At 41.8% G+C, this 18,131-nt stretch overlaps 1 protein-coding gene across 3 annotated transcripts in view; it reads left to right on the plus strand.

The window, feature by feature from the left end:
- Positions 1–480: 480 nt before the first annotated feature.
- GJB7 (gap junction protein beta 7) overlaps positions 481–18,131 on the plus strand; it is a 30,369-nt gene continuing 12,718 nt past the window's right edge. The window contains exons 1-2 of one of the 3 annotated variants that reach the window (XM_077305007.1): positions 481–700; positions 9,502–9,567. The gene's annotated coding sequence lies outside the window, so the exon portion shown is untranslated. Of the gene's footprint in view, positions 701–9,501; positions 9,568–16,945; positions 17,353–18,131 lie in introns of those variants that run through there. The other 2 variants (XM_077305017.1, XM_077305027.1) reach the window with 2 other exon arrangements.

Genomic DNA, 18,131 nt, shown 5'->3' on the forward strand with positions numbered 1-18,131 from the left:
AGCGGCTTACAGTCACCTTCCCATTCCTCTCCCCACAACAGGCACCCTGTGGGGTGGGTGAGGCTGAGAGAGCCCTGATATTACTGCTGGGTCAGAACAGTTTTATCAGTGCCGTGGCAAGCCCAAGGTCACCCAGCTGGCTGCATGTGGGGGAGTGCAGAATCGAACCCAGCATGCCATATTAGAAGTCCGTACTCCTAACCACTACACCAAACTGGCTCTCTCTAAAAAAATAACCTTTTAGGATGAAAAAGACTCATTGCCGACCTGGAACTTGATTGCAAATGGAGTCCAAGCCCAAAGCACTGCTTCCCTGTACCACATCTGTCAACTCACCCTCGACCCCAAGAGTTGTTTCCTCCCAAATGAGGCATTCATATGAGCAGCCACACAGTGGTGGTGTGATTCCTGAGAAATAGAAAAGACAGCCACAACATGTGATTGTCTACATTTGCTCGGAGTTTCTATTTACTCTGAGTACTCCTCTTGACAACAGGAGACATGCAGCATTTCTCATTTGAATAGTACGCCAGAGCAAGTGATCAGGTTACACCTGTTTAGGTTATACTGCCCTGGAAACCACAGGATTCCATTTCCAAGGCTTGAAGCGGTAAAAACTCCCTTTCTGGGAAAATGAATCATTGATTTTTAAGGGTACCCAGAAAACAGCTGTTTCCGGAAACCATCTGCCACACTAGAGGTAAGCTTGATTTCCACTTATGATAAAGCCTCAGTGCGTTTCTTTTGTCCCAGTTAAATGTAAAACAGCTTCAAAGAACCATAATCCTGCAAAAAATCGTTTTGCCTAGAATAATTCTCATAAGTCCCGGGGAAGGGAGGAGGAAAGGGTGTTGGTAATGGATAACATTATGTTATAGTAGATGATCTCTGGCAATCTGTCATGATTGACTACATAGGGTTTAAAACATAGTATTGTTGGCCTCTTGAAATGTCTTAGTCCATCAGTGCATTTCCCCTGCGATTGCTATTACAACAATATTTTCATGTTTGCTCAGATGACACTTCAGTTCTTGTTCATCTGATTTGTCAGGAATCCTCCTCCAAATGTCACCCAAACAGCCCCCCCCCCAATATGTATGCCAAACAGAAATGTATGATTTGAAATAGGCATGCATTTATGATGTTTAGTGAAACCATTTGGTTGATAACAAGGGTGAAGAAGAGGCAGTAACTACTCAAGTATATAATTATTTATAAATGGAGAATGCCCATGTTGTGAAAGTGAATAGGAGCTGTCAAATTCAAGATGACCTTGATCTTCAGTTAGGGGTCATAAGCCACAATGGCTTTACTGAAAAGCAGTTGTGAACTGAAAGTGGGTCGTAATTAGGCATCATGCCAATTATTGGTGTGTGGTGGCGGCACAAAGGCAGGTATAAAAAGGAAAAGAGAAATTAGGGCAGATCTACATAGCTAGATTTGAAGTGGGCCCTGTGCTGCTTGTTGGAACTAGCATAGTTGAATATGAGGGAAGGGGTCTGATACTTTTTGTTCAAAATGGGTGGTTCTGTTACATCTGTCGCGATAAAAAAGAGCAAGACTCCAGGAGCATCTTAAGGACTAACCACATTTGTGGCATGGGAGGAGCTTTTGTGTGCCACTTCTCACTTCCTCAGATCTGAAAAAGTGAGCTGTGGATCATGAAAGTTCCAAACCTGCCACAAATGTGGTTAGTCTTTAACATGCTCCTGGAGTCTTGTGCTTCTAGTAGCCATTTAAAGGGGGAAATCTTGTGACGGGTGCAGCTTTTCCTTTCAATACTACAATAGAACAATGTGTGTCTTCTGGGATTCTCCTGGTTATAAACCTGTTAAAGACCTAGCAAATCTCTTAAAGAGTGACTCAGTGGCTGTGTACATATATGTCATCTCATTAAAGTCAATGGGACTTTATGAGTGATAACTGAAGCAACTATGAATGTTACAGATATTTAGTGGAACAGAAGCTATCAGAGTACACATTTGCTAAATTATTAAATAGTGCCTATACCTTCTCAAATGCACGTGTTCAGTATTAACAGGAGGGAACAGCACCTTCATTTATATGAGGGCTGCAGGGAATGGTGATAATATAAGAAACAAGTGGGAACCCACAAGGACTTATGAAAGCCATATTGTTTCCCTTTCCTAAACCCCCCCAAAGCCTCTCCCCTTTTCCTGCTTCCTTCTCACCTTTCCACCCAATTGAGAGTTGACGGTTCTTCTGTCTTCAGCTTCTCCCCCTCCCCAGCAAATTTTATTAGGAAAACCATGGCCCTGGTGTGTGGTGCTGATCACTGGGCCAGGCCCACTTGCATGGCAGGGAATCCGTAAGGACTTGTGGTGGGGGCATATTACTTTGTCCTGTAATCCCCTCCCCGCACTATTCCCCCTTTCCCTTCTCCTAGCAACCCCCATATCCTCTCCCTGTTTCCGGTCTTTCTCTCTCCCTCTCAGTCATTCATCCTAACTTTTATTTGCCTTCCATTATATTTAGTATGTATGTACTTCATTTATAATCTGTTTTTCTCCAGCGGGAATCAAATTAGCTTACATTACTTTACTCTCCTTTTTATTCTCACAACAACTCCATTCAGTAGGTTATGCTGAAAGTATGTGACTGACACATCACCCAGTGAGCTTCCAATTTGATTGAAACCTGGATTTCCCAGACTGAGGCCCATTCCGCACAGATTGTATAATGCATTTTCAATATGCTTTTGCAGCAGGAAAATTTACTTGTAGAGTATATTATCCAGTGTGTGCAGAATGGGCCCTAGTCTTAAGCTCTATTTGCTGCACTACACTGGCTTTTATTGGATGACTGCTATCGAAGAGCAGCAAGCAGCTAGACCTGGGTGAGTCATGCAAGTCAGGTTGTATCAAGTTATCTAGTGGAGGCTGCCAGGACTGGCCCTATTAAATTCTGTCTCAAAGGTTAAAACAGCACCTGCCCGCCTTTTACTGACAGAAATCAAGCCTAGAATGCTGTGGTTGCCTAGCAATGTTTCCTAAAGCTGCAGGAACTCCTTTTATCACTTGTTTTTTAAAATATCCTTCGATTTTGTTGGCAACGTTTCAGATTTTTCTGTAACCCTAGTGCGTTTTTCAACTTTGTAGAAAGATTTCTCTTGTCTGTTCACAGCTGTAATAATTGGATTTAAGTATATCTTCATGTTTGGTCAAATTAGCATATGGCATTGTTTGGATGTTTCTTCATTTCTGAAACATCACCTAACTTGAGCCTGAGACCCATTTTGAGGAAGAATAGGAGAAATAGATGGAGACAGATTGATGTGTTGTTTTATAAGAAGAACATTGATCTCATGATGGCAGTGATTCTATAATCTTAGGAAGGGAGATGTATCATTGGAATTTGATCAAGTCACCAGAATTTATATGCCACTGTGACCGTTTACGCACTGGAGGTTTCATGCCGGGCTGCAGGTTGGAGATTTAGTCATGGCAGGTTGCCCCACCTCTTCCTGCACCCACATGGGGGAACATTTGGCCCGGTGCTCATCTGCCCCTGATTTGTGTTCTTGCATGAAAGCAGGGGCAATGAAGTTCCCAGTGCATAAATGATCTGTGATTAGTATAATCCTAATCCTCTTGTACATCTATCTTGCACTTCACTCAAGTTTCAGCTTTTTACCACCATGCTAGCACAGCCACTGCCACTCCCTTGCTTGAACTATTGCTCCGCTGAGAAAGAAGACCCACCACATGCCCTGATCTGATATGCACACTCCCCTGGAATGTAGCCAGTGATCTACTTCTACTGGTGCAAGTCCCTGTGACAAACATGGCTGCCCGGAGTGAGACACAAGGAATGTATTTGCCTAAAATGCTTTACACAAATGGTAGAAGTTGTCATTACAGTCCAGAGATGATTACTTAGAGTATTTGAAAAGCAAAACAAAATTAACATACTGCATAGAATATTTTGTGGAACCAGCTGCAGAAGTGAGTCAGGCAGTTGACTGGAGGTAAATTATTTGCTTTTATAGCCCAAGGCTCAATTTAAATGCCTGACATTTTCAAAGCAGGAGGGAAGGAATAAAGAGCACAGCAGGGGGAAATTTATTTAGTTAAAATCTCTATAAAGTGTACGCACAAATAATAGCCATGCATAAATAATATGTGGCATTTTTGTGATAAACACGAAAATCCAAAAATATATATCAGTTTTCACAGCAATATGTCCCATTGACATTTAAAAAAAATATATTTGATGCCTAAATAATGACAAAGCTATATGTAGTATGAGACAGTATACAAAATACTACACATTTGAATGTTACATAGATATGAAGGTTATAGAAGCTGCATAAAATAAGATTAATTATCTCAAAAAGTAATGACCAAAAGACCTTCAAAGTAGCCCAGTGAGAACTGAGTATGTCCAAGGACATGTGGAATTTTGACAGCTCCTTGAAGGGAAGGGGATTAGCTCATGTTTCTGAGTGCTTATAGATTCTGGAGGTCTATATTTTGGAGGTGGGGCAGATTTCCAAATTTTCTCTCTTCCTCTCCCTAGAATTCCTCAGGTCCCAACTTGTTCTGTTATTTTCTCAATGGACAATAGACACAAACATATTCTAGAGAAGGGGGGGGATATTCAGGAGAGCAAGTTTGATGTAGTGGTTAGGAGTGCTACTAATCTGGCATGCTGGGTTCGATTCTGCACTCCCCCACGTGCAGCCAGCTGGGTGACCTTGGGCTTGCCACAGCACTGATAAAGCTGTTCTGACCGAGCAGTGATATCAGGGCTCTCTCAGCCTCACCCACCCCACAGGGTGCCTGTTGTGGGGAGAGGAATGGGAAGGCGATTGGAAGCCGCTTTGGGCCTCCTTCGGGTAGAGAAAAGCGGCATATAAGAACCAACTCTTCTTCTTCTTCAGTTACAATTCCAGCACAGTGGTCCACAACCTTTTAATCACCGGGGACCGGTCAATGCTTGACCATTTTACTGAGGCCCGGGCAGGGGGGTAGTCTTTTACCGAGGAATGTCGCCGCCGCCTGAGCCCCTGCTCCACTTGCTTTCCCACCACATAAGCCCCTGACTTCCCGCCGCCCACTGGGGGATGCTGCCAGCAGCAGCTGCACAATGCCATGCTGATGGGGAGCCCCAGCCATGGTGACTGCTGGAGAGTACCAAAGGTGAGCCGGCGGCAGAGTGGCAGGGCAGCCCCCGATGCAGCAGCCAGGGAGGAGGACGAGGAGGAGCCTCGGCCCGGTATTGAATGATCCACGGACCAGTACTGGTCTGTGGATCATTCAATACCGGGCCGAGGCTCCTCCTCGTCCTCCTCCCTGGCTGCTGCATCGGGGGCTGCCCTGCCACTCTGCCCTGCCCTGCCACTCTGCCCTGCCACTCTGCCGCGGACCAGTACTGGTCTGTGGACCAAGGGTTGGGGACCACTGTTCTATGATACATTAAAAAAGAGATTTCTAATAATCAGCTAGGAAACCAACCAGGCACTAAATATTCAAGGAATAAATCCAAAATCTCTGATAGAAACATCAAATGTTATGGTATGTTCTCCTTTGTAAAAACATTATCTACTGTGCAAGGAAGTTTGTATAGTTCTTAATCACACTGCCATTGAATTATCTTCTTTTACCTGTCATGTCATGTCATGTCATGTCATGTCATGTCATTTATTTATTTATATCTCACCACTCTCCAGAGACTCATGGCAGCTTACAATAATAAAACTTCATAGATCAATAAAACACCCAAGAAACCCTCCAAGATCAGCAGCCAAAGTACCCTCTACCTCCTGAGCAGACAAACCTAGAGATGGGGTGCAAACATGTAAATGCCCAGCCTGAGGAGGGGCCATGTTGATCTTGGCTCTGGCCTCAACCCAGGACCTGGTGGAAGAGCTCCATTTTACAGGTCCTGTGGAACTGTGATAGCTCCGTCAGGGCCCTCAGCTCTCCTGGGAGCTCATTCCACCAGGTCAGGGCCAGGACCAAAAACGCCTTGGCTCTGGCCAGGCATACTTCCTTAGAGCCAGGAGCCTCTAACAGATTAATACCCGCAGAGCAAAGAGCTCTGCAGGAAGTATAAGAAGACAAGCAGCCCCTTAGATAGGTTGGACCAAAGCCAAAAATGGCTTTAAAGGTCAATACCAAAGCCTTGAACCTTATCCGGGCCAGAACTGGGAACCTATGCAGCTACCTCAGCACTGGTTGGATATGGGCCCTCCATGGTGGTCTAGTTAGTGCACTAGCAGCTGCATTCTGTACCAGCTAGAGTTTCTGGGTGAAGGTCAAGGCAGCCCTGTGTAGAGTGAGTTACAGAAATCCTAGAGGTGACTGTCACATGGATCACTGTGGCCAAGCAGTCTGGTGACAGGTAGGGTGCTAGTAGCTTTGCCTGGCACAGATGATAAAATGCCATATGAGCTACTCCCATGACCTGAGCCTCCATAGAAAAGGAGGAATTGAGAATCACACCCAAATTTCTTGTTGAGGATGAGATGCTAAGCTGAAGCCCAGCTAAGATAGGTAGGTACGCTTCCTGTCCTGCCATCTTCCTGCCCAGCCACATGTTTTGGAGAGATTTAGTTTCAGATGACTGTGCTCAAACCATCCATTCACAGCTTCCAAATATCTGGCAAATGTATCAGGGAAGGGGAGAGTTCGGGCAGCTGTGCCAGAGGACACATAAAGATGTGAAACAACATGGAGGAAAGGACCGCTCCCAGTGGGACCCCACAAGGGAGTCGATAGGGATGCGATAATTCCTTCCACCAGCAACCTCTGTGTCCAGTTCTGGAGGAATGAGCACAATATTTAAGGGCTGTCTCCCGAATTCTGGCTCTGGTGAGGTGGTGGATCATTGACTCGTGGTTGACCACATCAAATGCAGCTGACAGATCAAGCATCATGAGGATGGCCAAACTGCCCCAATCCAGCTCACGCTGGAGATCATCCACAAAGACAATGAACACCGTCGCCACCCCATGGCCATGACAGAAATCAGACTGATATGGGTTGAAAGCCTACGTTTCCTCCAAGTACTCCAGGAGCTGGTCCACCTCAGCCCTTTCAACTGCCAGGCAGTAGTTGGCTGGGTCTCATGGGTTCAGCCATGGCTTTTTAAGAAAAGGGCAAACAACTGTCTCTTTCAGTACCTCTCTGTACTCCCCAGTAGATACAGAGAGGTTGATAATCTCACCTAAGAGGCCTCCTATCTGCTGGTCCCTTGACTTGAGTTCGCTAATGCCTCACAGCCAGGAGCCAGTTGGTGCTCCTCCTCGAGGGTCAAAGATCAAATTACCCTAAATAATTGGGCCAAGCAAGAACTCGCGGATGTGATAAAGACAGCACAAAACTTTCATTTAGCTGCCCTAACCACTATCACATACACACTCATAAACATGCTATAAGATGTTCTTGCTGCTTTGTCACGAATCATCCTCTACATTCACTCTAGCCATCTCACTTCCCTCTTCCACTCCCTTAGCTCTCTGGTATACCAAGGAGCCAGTTTGAGGCAAGGTTTTATTGATGTTGTAACCCGCCTTGAGCCTCTGGGGGGAGGCAGGTAATATACAAATACAAATACAAAAATAAAAAAAGGACAGGGGGGGGGCTAGGAAGGTGAAATTGGCCTCAACCAGGCCCCTGGTGGAACGCTCTGCCCAATGAGATCAGGGCCCTGCAGGACCTCAATCACTTCCACAGGGCCTGCAAGACAGAACTGTTCCACCAGGCCTATGCTTGAGGCCAGAAATAACCACAAGAGGATGCTGGCCACCCTGTTCAAAAGTCCACCTGCAGACAACACCTCAGGGACACTCCGTATGGCCCCCTAGTTCAATAACCCATCTTCATATTCTATCTCAAAAGAGGTGGCCATAGGTTTCATAATTGGATTGGCTATATTTTAAAACTGAATTTTAGATTTTAAAACCAAAATTATATTTAAGTATTGTGTATTTTAACTGCCATGTTGTAAACTGCCATGAGTCCCTAGGGGAATGGTATGGTAAAAATCTAAAAATAAATAATTATTCCATAGCACTGGTTCCAGTGCCATCCTAAATAGATACATTGCCTTAAACCCAATGGATTTATGATATTATAACATAGACTTGCATTGTTATGAGCATTTCAAATAGGACTTGTTACAGAGGCCACCAGTTTTTTTAACCACATACATTTGATACCACGTTTCTTATCTCCTTATATGTGTACTATATTTCAGACATTATCACTAGATGCTCCTGGTGGTAGCAGCACTGGAATGCTGACATCATGTATGTCTGGCCTGACATACAGGAAAAGGTTTTCCAATAAATTCTTCCCATACGAAGAGCCAATATAGACAAGTGCTTTCTGGCAGCCTCCATCTGAACACTGACATCAGGATATGAATATCTAATCCCTCCCTTCCTCTAAAGAGCTCAAGACAGTAGCAGGTGTACAAAAATGCATCCAAGCAATACTGATTTTCCCTGTGTTCTTCTCCACTCCTACAAACCCTTCCAATTCCTTGGAAGATCATTTCTGGGATTTGAGGGCCCACAAGGTAGAATAGCTGGTGCTTCATTCTCATTCTTTATGCCATGTCTAGATGTTTTTAATACGGACTTCTAGAACATGGAAGAATGCTGGAATATTTTGGTTTTACAATTGCAGTGCAGACTGATTCTTCTTCACATAGGAATATCCAAAAGCTCTTTGCATTCTTTATGTTAATTCTTTGTGTCTCCTCAAGAAGTTCTTGGGCTGTCTAGTTCTCTAATAGTATTTATTTCAAACACATTTCCATCTCATTGCAGAATCCTGAAATGTTGCTTGTACTTATTGTTTAGATATTTTAAACAATTTTAAAGCTATTTAAGAAGGACAAAGAATTGAATTATAACTATGTATTTTTCATTTAGTGAACTTGATACTTCAGGCTTATAATATTATCAATTATGTTTCCTGACATTGATAGAATGAAGACTCAAACTGTGTTAACCAGCCCCAAAGAACCTACAGAATAGTGATCAAATACTACCTAGTGCAGTGAGAAAACAGTGCCACCTATCACTTAAAAAGTACAACTACTTTGCAGGACTTACATTGTGATATTTAGAATGTATAAGAAGAAAATCCCTCTGGGCTGCTTTATATTTATTTAGGAATTTTTACCCCACATTTCTCCCCAAGGTGGCTTACAAAAATATCATTATCCAGGACATCCTGGGCATTTTTAAAAGCTCCGGACTTCACCTTGCTGTAGACGCATTTACACCAGGAATTAGATAATTTATTCCTTTATTCTTACATTTCACCTATGGGGGACATCCAATTGATTGATGAATCCTTGGGGAAGAGCTGATTTATTCTGATTTCACTTTGGTTTTGGTAATATCACAGTCAGCAGAGAATAAGGGGGCTTCTGCCAGCAAAGGTTGACTCCCCACTTGTATTTATATATATTTTTTCTTTTCTCTTTTTCATAAATCTGTATTCTTTTGGCTCACTGCTAAAGATCCACCGTGGAATTATAACTTATCTTGGAAGGCTGGCAGATTCCCAGCAGCATCTGATTTCACCGGTAAGAAAATGTCCGAACACTTATGCACTACAAAGTACAAAGAACCAACTATCAAGGGATTTATGACAGTGCAGAGATAAAAAATTGAACTGTGCCTATTCTAATTACTTATTTCAAGAAAGCTCCAACTTAAAAAAAAACCTCTGGAGCAGATGAAATAATCTGTAATTGTAATTTATCCTTATGGATTATCTTCTCTGTGGACTAACTGCCGCAATTTTTTTGCCTGGTGAGGGTGTTTATTTGAAGAGACCAGAGCCTCAGCTCTAGTGTGATGCAGCAAAAAATTAATTAATTAGTTTAAAAAAATAGAGCAGCTTGGCATTCAACAAATAGACAGCTCAACAGGAAGACATAAACCACTGTCTTATGCTAAAATCTACTAGAGTACTATCTCTGATAATTCATAGCATATAAAAATACCATTAAAACTCTGAATGTCAGACTATTTTATTCCCTCAGGTGATGGGAACCATAGAGGAAATAGCACATTGAAAACAAAAACACAGCCTCTGGGCAAGCCCCATCCCTCACTTTTTTATTTCTTGGCTTTCTCTGAACGAAATATGATTATAATAGATTAGGTTTATGATTCTGATTATAATAGATTTTAAAGAGCCAACAAATCAAATAGCCAGTTTGGTGTAGTGGCTAAGAGTGACAATTTCTAATCTGGAGAGCGGGGTCTGTTTCCCTACTCTTCCACATGCAGCGATCTGGGTGCCTTTAGGCTAGTTCCAGTCTTGTTGAAGCTATTCTCACAGAGCAGCTCTGTCAGAGCTCTTCCAGCCCTTCCTACCTCACAGGGAGTCTGTGGTGGGGAGAGGAAGAGAAGGAGATTGAGTCTCAAAATAGCTTACAAGGAAATACTCTTGTACACAAACATACGCATATTTTGCTTTTTTCTTATTTTTTTCTTTTTTCAGTAACATTTTCATTTTCAATAATAATATAAAATCTTTTTTTTTTACTATTTTTGTTTTTTCTCTCTTCCCTCTTTTCCTTTTCCCTCTTTCCAATTCCCTTTTTCCTTATTATTTTCTCCACCTCCCTTCTTAAATTTAAATTTTAATCCAAGATATAAAATATGTTGCTGCTGACATAATTGTGATTATGAAATGAAGATTAGGAAATAAGATATATTTTTCATCATTTAAGTCTTATTTATAAATATTTAAAATATACATTATAATAGATATTAACTATAGCTTGTTTAGTTTATCAATATAAAATTTGACAGTTGTAAACTCCTTTATCTGCATATTAAAAAGTATATGGAAACAATATATAGAAAATTTGTTTAATATTTTTAGAAACAAAAGGGCAGAAAGAATAACAGCAACTGGAACAGATCAAAAAAGCAAAAGGAATGTAAAAGAAACTGATGAAGACCTAACCCTGCTAAAGAATTGGTAGAAAAGTTAACATAAATATTGGTTAATTAAATGCAGCAATTTGAGGAAAGAAGAATATTCAGAATATCCAGAAAAATATTCAAGAACTTAAGGAAAGAAGAAAATTCAGAGTATTCAGAGTAAAACTCAAGAATCTGAGGAAAGAATACAGAATATTCAAGAAGCATGTGAACGAGACCTTGGGGTACTTGTGGATTGTAAACTAAACATGAGCAGGCAGTGTGATGCAGCGGTAAAAAAGGCAAATGCCATTTTGGGCTGTATCAACAGGGGCATCACATCAAAATCACAAGATGCCATAGTCCCATTGTATATGGCACTGGTCAGACCACACCTGGAGTACTGTGTGCAGTTCTGGAGGCCTCACTTCAAGAAGGACGTAGATAAAATTGAAAGGGTACAGAGGAGAGCGACGAAGATGATCTGGGGCTAAGGGACCAAGCCCTATGAAGATAGATTGAGGGACTTGGGAATGTTCAGCCTGGAGAAAAGGAGGTTGAGAGGGGACATGATAGCCCTCTTTAAGTATTTGAAAGGTTGTCACTTGGAGGAGGGCAGGAAGCTGTTCCTGTTGGCTGCAGAGAAAAGGACGCGCAGTAATGGCTTTAAACTACAAGTACAACGATATAGGCTAGATATCAGGAAAAAAAATTTCACAGTCAGAGTAGTTCAGCAGTGGAATAGGCTGCCTAAGGAGGTGGTGAGCTCCCCCTCACTGGCAGTCTTCAAGCAAAGGCAACCCTTCCAGGGGCTTCAAGATACCCCAGGGTCTCATTAAACCCTGGATGAGAAAGCCTGGCTTAGAAAAAAACTATGAAAAACAGCAGGATGCTGTTTCCGTTGGCTGCAGAGGAGAGGACGTGCAGTAATGGGTTTAAACTACAACGATATAGGCTAGATATCATGAAAAAATTTTTCACAGTCAGAGTAGTTCAGCAGTGGAATAGGCTGCCTATGGAGGTAGTGAACTCCCCCTCACTAGCAGTCTTCAAGCAAAGGTTGGATACACACTTTTCTTGGATGCTTTGGGCTCATCCTACATTGAGCAGGGGGTTGGACTAGATGGCCTGTATGGCCCCTTCGAACTCTATGATTCTATGATTCATGTCAAGAACCATTAGGCAGACTGTCAGAGATTAATGCACACTACAAGATAAAACACACACACAAAATCTGAAGTTTTAAAAAGAAGCAAAAAAAAATGATATATATCTAAAATTCAAGATTCCTAGACTGAGAAAGGAGAATAAACAATTGATATCTTGGAAACCCAATGGTGATCTAATAACCTGTATTTTAGAAGCAGACAAGATTACTTTAAGATACAATGAGATTTCCCCAATATTGTCCAGATAGATAATAGTGAATTCAAGACTTGCATTCAGGAATATGTAACCCTGAGATAAACTTCTTCAATTCAGTTATTAAAAAATATGAGATGCAATATGAAAGGAGTAAAGTGAGTTCCCTTTTCAAGTTGCAAAAAAGTACAGATTTTGCAGGATCTACCAACAATTAAGGAAAAGGAAAGACTTTGACTTATTGAGACAGATTTTACAAGAGAAGGAAATAAAATATCTATGGAAAATGTCATTAGCAATATAGGTATATTTACCAAAAGGAATCAAAGCAGAAGAACAAGTCAAGCTGCTGGTTGAAGAATTCCAAGCAGAGGATATACCTAGAGGAACTGAAGGAAAATGTTCAAGCAATCCAAAACACAGTTCACCTAAGACCACAGGAGAATAAATGATCATGGCATCAACTTTGGGACAAAATTGATAAATTAAAAATAGCATCAGTAAATATAAATGTACTGAACGACCCTACAAAATGTATGGAAAATTTTAACCAACTTAAAAAGCAAAATTTAGATATCGTATGCCTATATGCTCACATAAAGAAGAAATATGAACATATTTTCAATAATAAAAAATTAGGTAAAGTATATCTTGATTCACACCTAAACAAAATGCATGGAGTAGCTATTTATATAAACAACTCACAACCAGAAGTAATAAAAGAATTAAGAGATCCAGAAAGAAATTTTTGTTTTTACAAAATGAAACTCCTTGAAGACAAGGTGTGTATGCTAGCAATAATACATGTGCCAAACAATGTCACATTTTTTTGAGATTTTGTTCATTTGTTGTTGTTATGTGCAAAGTCGTGTCCGACCCATCGCGACCCCATGGACAATGATCCTCCAGGCCTTCCTGTCCTCTACCATTCCCCGGAGTCCATTTAAGTTTGCACCTACTGCTTCAGTGACTCCATCCAGCCACCTCATTCTCTGTCGTCCCCTTCTTCTTTTGCCCTCGATCGCTCCCAGCATTAGGCTCTTCTCCAGGGAGTCCTTCCTTCTCATGAGGTGGCCAAAGTATTTGAGTTTCATCTTCAGGATCTGGCCTTCTAAAGAGCAGTCAGGGTTGATCTCCTCTAGGACTGACCGGTTTGTTCGCCTTGCAGTCCAAGGGACTCGCAAGAGTCTTCTCCAGCACCAGAGTTCAAAAGCCTCAATTCTTTGACGCTCGGCCTTCCTTATGGTCCAGCTTTCGCAGCCATACATTGCAACTGGGAAGAACATAGCCTTGACTAAACTCACTTTTGTTGGCAGGGTGATGTCTCTGCTTTTTAGGATGCTATCTAGATTTGCCATAGCTTTCCTCCCCAGGAGCAAGCGTCTTTTAATTTCTTTGCTGCAGTCCCCATCTGCAGTGATCTTGGAGCCCAGGAAAATAAAGTATGTCACTATCTCAATTTCTTCCCCATCTATTTGCCAGGAATTGAGAGGGCCGGATGCCATGATCTTCGTTTTCTTGATGTTGAGTTTCAAGCCAACCTTTGCACTCTCCTCCTTCACCCGCATCAACAGGCTCTTTAATTCCTCTTCACTTTCTGCCATTAGAGTGGTATCATCTGCATATCTGAGGTTGTTGATATTTCTCCCTGCAATCTTGATCCCAATTTGTGACTCCTCTAATCCCGCATTTCTCATGATGTGCTCTGCATACATGTTAAATAGGCAAGGCGACAGTATACAGCCTTGCCGAACTCCTTTCTCAATTTTGAACCAGTCAGTGATTCCATGTTCAGTTCTCACTGTTGCTTCTTGACCTGCATATAAATTTCTCAAGAGACAAATAAGATGCTCTGGTATTCCCATCTCTTTAAGAACTTGCCACAATTTGTTGTGCTCCACACAATCAAAGGCTTTAGCATAGTCGATGAAGCAGAAGTAGACGTTCTTCTGGTACTCCCTAGCTTTCTCCATGATCCAGCGTATGTTGGCAATTTGATCTCTAGTTCCTCTGCCTCTTCGAAATCCTGCCTGTACTACTGGAAGTTCTCGGTCCACATATTGCTGGAGCCTAGCTTGTAGGATTTTGAGCATAACTTTGCTAGCATGAGAAATTAGTGCAATGGTGCGGTAGTTTGAACATTCTTTGGCATTGCCCTTCTTTGGGATTGGAATGTAAACTGACCTTTTCCAATCCTGTGGCCATTGTTGAGTTTTCCAAATTTGCTGGCATATTGAGTGTAGCACTTTTACTGCATCGTCCTTTAAGATTTTGAATAGTTCAACTGGAATGCTGTCACCACCACTAGCTTTATTGTTGCTCAGACTTCCTAAGGCCCATTTGACTTCACATTCCAGGATGTCTGGCTCCAGGTCAGTAACTACCCCACTGTGGTCATCAGGGATGTTAAGCTCGCTCTTGTATAGTTGTTCTGTATAATTTTGCCACCTTTGTTTAATCTCTTCTGCTTCTGTGAGGTCCCTACCATTTTGGTCCCTTATCATACCCAACTTTGCATGAAACGTTCTCTTCATATCTCCAATTTTCTTGAAAAGATCTCTGGTCCTCCCCATTCTATTGTTTTCTTCTATTTGTTTGCACTGTTCATTTAAGAAGGCATTCTTATCTCTTCTAGCTTTTCTCTGGAATTCTGCATTCAATTGGGTATATCTTTCTCTTTCTCCCTTGCCTTTCACTTCCCTTCTCTCCTTAGCTATTTGTAAAGCTTCCTCAGACAGCCATTTTGATTTCTTGCATTTCTTTTTCTTTGGGATGGTTTTAGTTGCTACCTCTTGTACAATGTTGCGAACCTCCGTCCATAGTTCTTCAGGCACTCTGTCTATCAGATCTAATTCCTTTAATCTATTTGTCACCTCTACTGTGTATTCGTCGGGGATATGATTTAGTTCATACCTGAGTGGCCTAGTGCTTTTCCCTACTTTCTTCAATTTAAGCCTAAATTTTGCAACAAGAAGCTCATGATCTGAACCACAATCAGCTCCTGGTCTTGTTTTTATTGACTGGATAGAACTTTTCCATCTTTGGCTGCAGAGCACATAGTCAATCTGATTACTGTGTTGAGCGTCTGGTGATGTCCATGTGTAGAGTCGTCTCTTGGGTTGTTGGAAAAGAGTGTTTGCTATGACCATTGTATTCTCTTGACAAAATTCTACCAGCCTGTGCCCTGCTTCATTTTGTACTCCAAGGCCAAACTTGCCTGTTATCCCGGTTATCTTTTGGCTTCCTACTTTAGCATTCCAATCCCCCATGATGATAAGCACATCATTTTTTGGCGTTGCTTCTAGAAGGTGGTGTAGGGCTTCATAGAACTGATCAACTTCATCCTCTTCAGCAGCAGTGGTTGGGGCATAGACCTGGATCACTGTGATGTTGAATGGTTTGCCTTGGATTCGAACTGAGATCATTCTGTCATTTTGGGGATTGTATCCCAAGACTGCTTTTCCTACTCTCTTATTGATTATGAAGGCTACTCCATTTCTTCTGCGAGATTCTTGACCACAGTAGTATACCTGATGGTCATCTGAATTAAATTCACCCATTCCTGTCCATTTTAGTTCACTGATTCCTAAAATGTCGATGTTCAGTCTTGTCATTTCTTGTTTGACCACGTCCAGCTTGCCTTGATTCATGGATCTGACATTCCAGGTTCCTATGGAATAAAAATCTTTACAGCATCGGACTGTCTTTTCGCCACCAGTTACTTCCACAACTGAGCGTCCTTTCGGCTTTGGCCCAGTCGCTTCATTCATTCTGGCGCTACTCGTACTAGCCGTCTGCTCATCCCCAGTAGCATATTGGACACCTTCCGACCTGAGGGGCTCATCTTCCGGCGTCATATCGTTATGCCTATTGGAACTGTCCATAGAGTTTTCATGGCAAAGATACTGGAGTGGTTTGCCATTTCCTTCTCCAGTGGATCACCTTTTGTCAGAGCTCTCAGCTATGACCTGTCCGTCTTGGGTGACCCTGCACGGTATAGCTCATAGCTTCACTGAACTACGCAAGCCCCCTTGCCACAACAAGGCAGCGATCCTTGAAGGGGGGATTTTGTTCATATTATGCTCAAATTTCAAGATGATGATCTAATGGTCTTTGGAAATATGAATGGAATTTTAGATCCAAAGAAGAACGGATCTAGAATTCCTAAATGTGAGAAACTACCAACAATTGTATTTGTAAATGCTGAATTTAAAAGATACATTGAGGATCGAAAGACAGATTTCGCCAGGGCTGTCCCTAGTCACCTTTATTATTTACCCTGGTGATAGAGACTGCAGCTACAAAGGTTAGACAAAACACAAGGAGCAGAGAAACAAAAGTGAATGTCATGGAATTAAAAATGAAAAGCTATGCAGACAACATTGTTCTAACAATTTGGGACCACACAAATTGTTAACAGTATGTAATAGAACATACTGAAGAATTTGGATACTTTTCAGGAAGAAATGGTAATGGAATTCTTAAAGTAACAAGATGAAGAAGATAATATTGTAAAGAGTACAGACTTCACAGTAGCCACTGATTCAATAAAATATCTGGAGATAAATGTGACTGGGCAAAATTGTAGTATTTTCAAAAACAATTCTCAAAAGATCTGGAAACTGATACAAGCAGATTTATACAAATTGAATTTTTTAAAACAAAATTGTGGCTGGGTAGAAATTCAGCAATCAAAATGAATATATTGCTATAATTAATATTTTCATTCCAAATGCTACCTATACATATAGAAGAAAGAATATTGATAGAGTGGCAAATACAGATAAATACATTTATTTGGAATCACAAGAAACCAAGAATATTTTTTTAAATACTCCAAGATGAGAAAAAAAAGAGAGAAGGCTTAACAATTCCAATTATAAAATTGTATTATTAAGCAGCAGGTCTGATTTAGATTGTGGATTCATTAAAAATCCAAGACAAAGGATAGTAAAACTTCAGTCAGCAGACACAGATGACGGCTTACCCAAGTATTTTTGGATAAAGAAATCAGCCAACCAGAACAATTATAACACAAGAGCGGAATCAAATAATGGAGTGTCTATTATGTAAGTGGGAGACAAACATAGAATGAGAAAGTTTTATTATTATTATTATTATTATTATTATTATTAATAATAATAATAATAATAATAATAATAATAATAATAATAATTAGGTTTCTTTCCCACCACTCCCCGTAGGCTCGTGGCGGGTCACAACAGTCCTATCCCCATTAAAATACCCATTAAAAGACTTTAAAACAATCCCAACATGGCGGAAGTTCTTATTATTCCCACCCCTGCTATCAGAGCGGCAGGGAGGGTGGGCAGGAGATCTAACTTACTAGGTCCGGGGCGGGGGGAATGTTGGCACTCATTCGCTGACCCCGGCCTCAACCAAAAACCTGGCAGAAGAGCTCTGTCTTGCAGGCCCTGTGGAAAGCTGGTAAATCCTGCGGAAAGCTGGTAAATTTAAAATTGTATATAAATGTATTGCAATTAATGTAAACGTATTACAGCAGGGGTCCTCAACCCCTGGTCCGCGGCCCGGAAGGCCATGGTACCGGGCCGCCAGTGGCCGCGCCTGCCTCCCCCCCGCAGCAAGTGGGATGGGAAGAGGCAGGCGCAGCTGCCGGCACGGCAGCAACGCAAATGTGCATGTGCAGAGCTGCAGCGCATGCATGTTTGCGCCCCCTGCTGGTGAAAATGTGCACACGTGGCAGCTCTGCGCATGAGCATTGGCGCCACCTAGTGGTGAAAATGCGCATGTGCGGCAACTGCGCGTGCGCGTTTACGTGCGGTGGCCAGATCTCTCCCACCCTCAGAGGCGGTCCCCGACTACAAGA

This window comes from Paroedura picta, chromosome 1 (genome assembly GCF_049243985.1).
Source record: "Paroedura picta isolate Pp20150507F chromosome 1, Ppicta_v3.0, whole genome shotgun sequence".
Taxonomy (NCBI): Eukaryota; Metazoa; Chordata; class Lepidosauria; order Squamata; family Gekkonidae; genus Paroedura; species Paroedura picta.